Source organism: Heterocephalus glaber, unplaced genomic scaffold (assembly GCF_053883595.1).
Source record: "Heterocephalus glaber isolate CG9 unplaced genomic scaffold, H.glaber_assembly_v1.0 deba00001457, whole genome shotgun sequence".
Taxonomy (NCBI): domain Eukaryota; kingdom Metazoa; phylum Chordata; class Mammalia; order Rodentia; family Bathyergidae; genus Heterocephalus; species Heterocephalus glaber.
The window spans coordinates 5,196,577-5,204,992 of NW_028258305.1; positions in this window are offsets into that span (position 1 = coordinate 5,196,577).

Here is an 8,416-nt window from a genome sequence, read left to right on the forward strand (position 1 = left end):
TTGAATCTAATCAGGTGGAAACATCAGACAAACCCAGAGTAATGGTCACAAAACAACTCACATGTACTCTTAGAAAATTTTCAAGGGCATGAAAGGCAAAGAAGAAGGAATTCTTTCAAATTAAAAGGAACTAAAGAAAAATGATTACTAAAGTAAATGTAAAATATGTTTTTGAACTGAATCCTGGACCACAAAAAAGGATATAAGTGAGCAATAGGCAAAATCTGAATAATGTCTGTGGATTAGATGATACCATTGTTTTAGTGTCAATTTCTTTATTTTGGCAGTTGTCCTATGGTTGTACAAGGGAATATTCTTGTGTTTAGAAAATATACCCTGAAACACTTAAAAGCAAAGGGCCATCATGTCTGTAATATTTTTAAACACTTGAGAATAAATTTTGTATATTTATAGAGACAATTTTTTAAAAGGAAGCATGGTAAACTTAACATTTAGGGAATTTACATTAGTTTTACAACTTGTTAAACTGAAATTATTTTATAATATAAAGTTTAAAAACATTTCATAATAATAACAATAACTAATACTTACTGAGGACAATGGACACTTGTCAAGGACTTACTAAGTACTCTTCAAAGCACTTTGTACATACAATATCTTTTAATCTTCACATTAACCCTATGTGGTAGGTACTCTTATCTTTAAGTTATAGACAAGGAAAACAGGTTTGGATAGATTGAAAAACTTGGCCAAAGTCATTCTGCTAGCAATGTTCAGAGCCATAATTGAAACAGAGCTTGTTTGATTCCAGAGCTCGTGTACTTAACCTCTGTGCCATGTATATAATTACTGAAGATTGCTTAGCTAAATCAGCCACTTGGTTGGGAAGTTAAGTTCTCTGGAAAATTTTTCAACAATACTACATCATAAAGATATACCCAGATGGCTCTGGCTGAGACTAGATGCCCAGTTTCTAAATACAATTTTAAATAAGGATAGGAAAGAGACTAATAATACTAGGATATAAGGGAATTTCTATGTTAGTGATAATAGAAATTAAAACTGAAGCAAAGAGCACAAACTCACTGGCAAAAGCTTTAACTGAAAAGGAAAAGGAAATGGGGAAGGGACTTCAGCTTGAGAAGAGCTGAAGAGGAACAACATTAAGAGAGAAAATCAGATGGGATCATTAACAAAGCAAAGGGGCCAGCTTTTATTGGGTTGCTAGGGTGGGCTAGAGTCTGGGTGTTTATGACTGTTAATCATGACATGTCAATTTGAATGGATTAAGAAATGCCTGGCAGATTAGTAAACACAGTTCTGGGTATGTCTGTGCATCACTGACATGTAGGCCAGCAAACTGACGGGAGAACACCTACTCTAGTTGGTGATATCACCAACCAATAGGCCTATTGCCTGGATGGGCTAAAAAGGGAGAAGAGAGGCTTTTCATTTTGAAAGCTCCAGTCTTTCTGAGCTGGTCCATCCTTTGCTGCCATCACCTTTGGACATCAGTCTCAAAGTCTCTAGCTTCTTCAGCCTTCCAAGGCAGACTCATACTGGTGCCCTCCAGTGAGCTTCCAGGCCTTTGATCTTGGACTCATGCTGCATTCTTGATCCTTCTTGTTCTGTGTCTTCCATCTTCTTGGCTAAGCAGCTGCTGGATTCTCCTGCTTTCTATCCTCTATCTTACCCAGTAAATCCCTTTTCATAATTATACACATATTTTCTATTGATTCTGTTCTTCTAGAGAACCCTAACTAATGCAGATTTTGGAACTAGGAGTGGTTCTAGAGAAACAGAATTATAAGGATGAATTTCTCCTATTGGTTTAGTGGTTCTTGGAATTGGCTTTCTAATTTAATGAGATCAAAAATCGCCATGGCCTCTCCTGGTAGAGTGGAGAGTACTGATAGTCTGGTATGAACTGTGTAAAGTAATGTGCAGTGTAGATCCATTTGCTTATTCTAATTTGCCGCTTATAAAATGGAAGGAATTTAGTGATTCTATATACAATACTTTTGAACATTTTTGAAAGAGTGAGACATATAATGATGCTGGCTAGTTGTGTTTAGCATTTCTGCACCAAGTAATAAAGGAAAATAATGAGCTTAAAGATTCAAATTCCTAGCTCTAGACACACATAAATAATTGTTATGGCTTGTATCCAGATGTCCCCCCAAAGCCTCATGTAATCAGGATAGGTAGGAAGTTTCAAAGGTGGCTAGATTAGGGCATGTGAATGTGGTTTAAGGGTTGATACTAAGATTAAGGGGATGGGTAAAGGAAGCCCCACTCTGGGTATGGGCAGCACCAATCATAGGCTTACAGTTTGTATGGAATATAAAAGGGAGAGAGGGAAGGCAGGCTGGCTGCTTTGGTGAAGCTTGTCTTCTACTGCCTCCTGCCTGTTCTGCAACAGCCCTGTGCTGTGCTATCCTGCCTTGGAGTCAGCCAATTATGGTCTGAAACCTCTAGAAACTGTGAGCTGAGGTAAATCTTTCCTTCTTTAACTTTGGGCGTTGGATGTTTTGTCTCAGCAACAAGAAAAGTAACTAAGACAATAATCTAAAGGCTTCTAAATGTGTCCTGAAGGAAAATCTTCTCTTTTTTAGCTGTAGGGCTGAAGTTGCCTAAAAACAAACATAAGCTCTCATAATGCAATTGATTGAATTACTGTGCAAGTTTAATGTCATCTTTAAAGGGTATCTGCAGTTAAACTGAGGGCATTGATCAGAAAATAATGGGAGCCCATAAACTGAGATGGAGATGCTTGGGAGAAACCTGATGAGGGTGGAGGCATTGAATTCCTAAATTATGATGAAATTATTTTGCCAGGGGAAGAGATTTCCCCACTTTTATTGGCAGAAGGACTCCCACCCCATCCCTCTGGGTCTTGACTTCTCCTGAGAAAGCTAATCCTGTGTTGTCAAAGGAAACAGTAATGACCTTTCCTTTTTTATCTCCAAGCCTATAACCAGGCTCATCTCAGAAGGCTCCTAAAGGTGAGGTACATAGGATCCTATGTGGAGGTATACTACACCCCCAAAGAATTTCTTAAGTTTTGTATAGAAGGACCATACCTTAATGTGATAAAGGCTACTTATGACAAACCAATAACCAGCATTATTCTAAATGGGGAAAAACTGAAAGCATTTCCCCTAAAATCAAGAACAAGACAAGGATGTATTATATCAGACTAAAAACTTCTTTCTTTTTTTTTTTCCTCATTTTTTTGGTTAAATTCTTTTATTGGTACATTGCAGGTATACAACACAATTACATTTCTCACTGGGAATTGTACCTTTACATAATGCGTCTTGGTTCTTATTTTTTCCCCATTCCTAGCCCTCCCTTCACCCCCTCCATCCTTCCCTATTTACAAAGACTTTATTTCCATTTTTTCCACGTCTCATCATTTTTCCTTTCCCTTCTTTCCTTTCCCCTGCCCCTCCCACTACCCCTACCCCTTTGGACCTTTTCTTCCTATTTTGCATTATCAATTATTCATTCTAATCATTGGTACATTTTAGGTATACAATATGACATTCATCATTGGAAATTTGCACCTTTACATAGTCTCTCTTGGTTCTTATTTTTCACCCTTGCCCAGCCCTCCCTTCAACCCCTCCAGTCCTCCCTATTTACAAAGATTTTCTTCTTATTTTTCCATTTTCTCATATTAATCCCATTCCCTTCTATCCTTTCCCCTAGCCCTCCCACTTCCTTCCCCTTTGCCCCTTTTCTTCCTATTTCACATTACCTATTGTACATTTTAGTCCTTATTTACACTTTCAGTTTCTCACACCAGAGAAACTATTCGGTATTTATACATGTGCATCCTATTTATTTTACTTAAGAGTATGGCCTCAATGTGCATCCACTTAGCTATAAATGTCTCTAATTTCTCATTTTTTATGGCTGAGTAGTAGTCCATTTTATTAAAAAAACCACATTTTCTTTATCCAGTCTCCTGTTGATGGGCAACTGGGCTGTTTCCAAGTTTTAGCTATTAAAAACTGTGCTGCTATGAACATGGGTGCACATATATCACTGTGGTATGATTCTTTTAATTGTTTGGGGAAGATACCCAGCACGGGAATAGCGGGGTCAAATGGAACTTCCAGTCCTAGTTCTTTGAGGTATCTCTATACTGATTTCCACAGTTGTTGCACCGGTCTACACTCCCACCAGTAGTGGAGCAGGGTTCCTCTTTCCCCACAGCCTGGCCAGCATTTGTTATTGGTTGATTTCATGATAGCAGCCATTCTTTCTGGAGTGAGGTGGAATCTCAGCATTGTTTTCATTTGCATCTTTCAAATGACCTGTGATGTTGAAGATATTTTCATGTGTTTATTTGCTATTTCTACTTCTTTGTCTGAGAAATGTCTGTTCATTTCAGATGCCCATTTTTGGATTGGGTATTTAAATTTGGGAGATTTGATTTTTAAAAGTTCTTTATAGATTCTAGACAGTAAGAGCGAGTATGTGGTCTATTTTGGAGAACAACCAGTGTGCAGCTGAAAAGAATATGTATTCTGATTTTGTGGGGTGGAACACTCTGTAAACATCTGTTAAGTCCATTTGTTCAAGAGTTTGATTGAGTTCTAGTATTTTGTTGTTTATTTTTTGTCTAGTTGATCTATCTATTTGTGACAGTGGGGTATTGAGGTCCCCCATTACTATTGTATTAGTGCATATATGACTTTTCATGTCATTAGTATTTGTTTTATATAGTCGGGCGCACTAGCATTTGGTGCATATATATTTATGATTGTCATCTCTTCCTCTTGGATTCTTCCTTTTACAATGATGTAGTGTCTTTCTTTGTCTCTCTTAATCAGTATTGCTTTGAAATCCACTTCATCTGCAAAGAGGATAGCTACTCCTGCTTTTTTCAGGTTCCGTTGCATGGAGTACTGTTTTCCACCCTTTAACTTTCAGTCTATGAGTTTCTTTTTGAATGAAGTGTGTTTCTTGTATGCAGCATATTGTTGAATCTTGCTTCTTGACCCATTCTGCCAGTCTATTTCTTTTGATTGGTAAATTGAGACCATTAACATTGATGGTTATAACTGATACATATTGACTTATCATTGTCATGACTTTTTCTTTTTGTTGGATTCTCCTTTACATTTAACTTCTCGTCATGCCCAACAGATTTATTCTGCTGTGCTTCCTGGGGTTGTGATCTTTTCCTAGGATATTGTCTAAAGTTTTTTGGAGTGCTGGTTTGGTATTCATGAAGTTCCTAAGGTGCTCTTTGTCATGAAAGTATCTTATTTCTCCATCCATTTTGAAAGATAGTTTTGCACGGTACATCAATCTGGGTTGGAGGCTGTTTTCCTTTAGGGCTTGGAATATGTCACTCCAAGCTCTTCTTGCCTTGATGGTTTGTGTTGAGAAGTCTGCTGTGATTCTGATGGGCTTTCCTTTGTATGTGATTTGTTTCTTTTCTCTGACTGCTCGTAGGACTTTGTTCTTCTGTTGAGTTTCTGGAATCTTAACAATTATATGCCTATGTGTAGATTTTTTTTTGATCAAGGCTAGTTGGAGTTCTATATGCCTCTTATCTGTATGTCAGGTTCTTTTCATCTGCTTGGGAAATTTTCTGCCATTACTTCTGTGAACATTTTTTTATATCACCTGCACTCTCTCCTGTTTCTTTGTTGACTCCAATCAGTCTCATGTTATTCTTCTTTGCATCATCTAGCAGCTGCTGGATTGATTTCTCATGGTCCCTTACAAATTTGAAGCAATTTTTTTTTTCCTGGTCATTAATTGTAATCTTATCTTCTATATCTGAAATTCTGTCCTCGCATTGCTCATTCTGCTGTGTAAACTTTCAATGGAGTTTTTAATCTCCTAGAAATCTGTTTGCATCTGTTTTATGGATTCCATTTGTTTCCTATGTTGGGATTCCGTCATGTTCCTCAGCTCCTCTCTAGATTTATCAATCATGTCTTGCACTATGAGCACAATCTCTGCTGTTATAAGAAATTATTTTTGATTTCATTGTTTCCAGATCCTCTATTGTTGCCAGTTCAGGGAGTCCAGGTGGTTGAGTATTAGAGTGTTCCATCTCATTTCCCTTTGGAGATGCTATAGGTGATCTGGAAGTCTGGTTTTGAGACTTATTTACGTGTCTTCTCATTTCAATGGAGGGAGGTGCTGTTGGCGCCCGTGGGAGTCACCTCCTGTGTGCTGGGAGGGGTGGTATGATGGCCCAGAAGTCCCTTCCTCTGCTCTGGGAGCAGTGGAACAGCAGCCCAGAAGCCCCGTCCTCTTGGCTGGGAGTGGTGGAATGGTGGCTGGGAGGCTCCTTCCTCTGGGCTGGGAGCAGTGGAACGGTGACCCGGAGGCCCCTTCCTCTGCACTGGGAGCGGTGGAACGGTGGCTCAGAAGCCTCTTCCTCTGCACTGGGAGTGGTAGAACAGTGGCCGGGAGATCCCTACCTCTGCTCTGGGAGTGGTGGTATGGCGGCCCGGAGCAAGTAAGAATATCTTGAAGCTGGGTGAACCTTTCTCCCCTGTGAAACAATGTGACCTTATGAGGGATGAAACATTGGGACAGGCAGAGGCTGCAGGAGCAAAAGCAGACAGCAGAGGGAGCCTGCATCTTTACACCTTAGCCTTAGAGGAAGGCATCCCCATCCCGCTCTTATTAAAACTAACTTACTGAAACAACAATAGCAACAACAAAAACTGCTACCTTGCTAGATGCATCATTGAAACCATGTTAGAATAAGTAAACAATACCAAAGAATTCCCAAGCTAAACAAAGTCTTGTTTGTGAAGTAATCAGACAGCCTAACAAGTCCAAAGTAGACTGTTTCAAAGGATAACAACTCCATTCAAGTTAATAATCCTGCCTAGTGTGGAAGAGGAAGGCATTCTGGGAAGGTGCTTCAGAGGTTCTGAGCAAGGCAGAAGGCTAGAGAAGACTAGACTGATGGAAAGGAGAATTTCTCTCTCTACTTCATGCCTTAGGCTATGATCAGATTATTCAAAGATGGCCCAAGAACACTCCCCCTAGCAGTCAGGTCATCTACCCTCACATACTCAGTTGTCCACTACTAACAGATGTCCATCCAACCTCTAAATAGTTAGAAGATGTAAAAGTACCACATTGGTCCCACTATAAGTGAGAGATATTGGTTGGGTCTCTAAGAGTAATGTACTGGCTCATGCTCGCATTCTCTCAGCTATAAGGTACAGCTGTATAGGACAGACAACTTCAAGTGATGCAGCTGGGAATCAATTCACAGTGGACCACTGGAGCGACAGCTGACTCTCCCTACCAACATATCCTGTCACTTATCCTGGTAACCAGATACATAAATGAAATCTTAGCATCATTAGATGGGGCTCTTTTCACCGAAACAGTTTCTCAAGTGTTTTATCACTGCTTTTCCAAACCAATTCTCTACCTGTATTATCAATTTGCTTTAGTAGTATAGTCATTCACAAAGTCATCTGAACACAGTCATTTTTTAGTCTTTCTAGTTATTTTTCAGTCTTTTACTACGACCCACATTTTAGCCAATCAAGAAATCCCATTCATTCTACCTCTTAGATAATCTCCATTCTCTCTTCTCCATGGGGTCTATTCAGAATTCATCTGGATGGCTACCAGCCTGTCTTCTCTAATTCCATCCCACTGATTTCAGATGGCTTAAAAATTATGGGGATCCCCTGGTTAAAAGCCATTAATACCCCAGTGTCAGTGGGAAATAAAATTGTATTGCTTCCAGGGTTAAGACAGGTAAGAATAAATGAATGAAGAAAAAAGAATAAATGAATGAGTGAATGAATGAATGAATGAGTAGAAAAAAAGATGTGGAAGAGGAATGGGATAAGAAAGTGTTTTGGGTTTTTTGTTTGAATTAAAATCACTTAAGAGATTACCTACTGTGATCCTTCAAGTCCTGCCATGTCCTGAAGTTGAATTCTATTCTGTTCATCTTCAGGTATACATCTTTTCTTTCCCACTCCTTGCATAGATTCCAAAAACATTTTGTACTGCTCCACTAAGATGTATACCAATATGGAACAAGGTGCCATATGGCCAGTCCATGTGGCTTAGCAGACTGACCTCTAGAGGTTCTTTCTGTATTAAGCTGAGTGAATACTTCCAACAGATCTTCTAACCCTACTCAGCCTCTAACTGGTGAAAGGAATATGGTTTTGGAATTGAGGAAAGGTTTCCTTTTTAAATGTAGGCTCTTGTTTGATACCTTAGAAAAAGGTGTCTTTTTCTGAATGCACGTACTATTTAGATTTATTTTTTTCCTCAGTGCTGGGGATTGAACTCAGACTCTCATATGCTAGGCAGGTGCTGTACCACTGTTCTATACTCCCAACACCTTGTATAGTTTCTTAGTTTAATTTTTTTAATAAAAAACTTAGATTACTGTGATTTTGTTCTTCATATGTGCATTTGCTTGGGTGGGGAT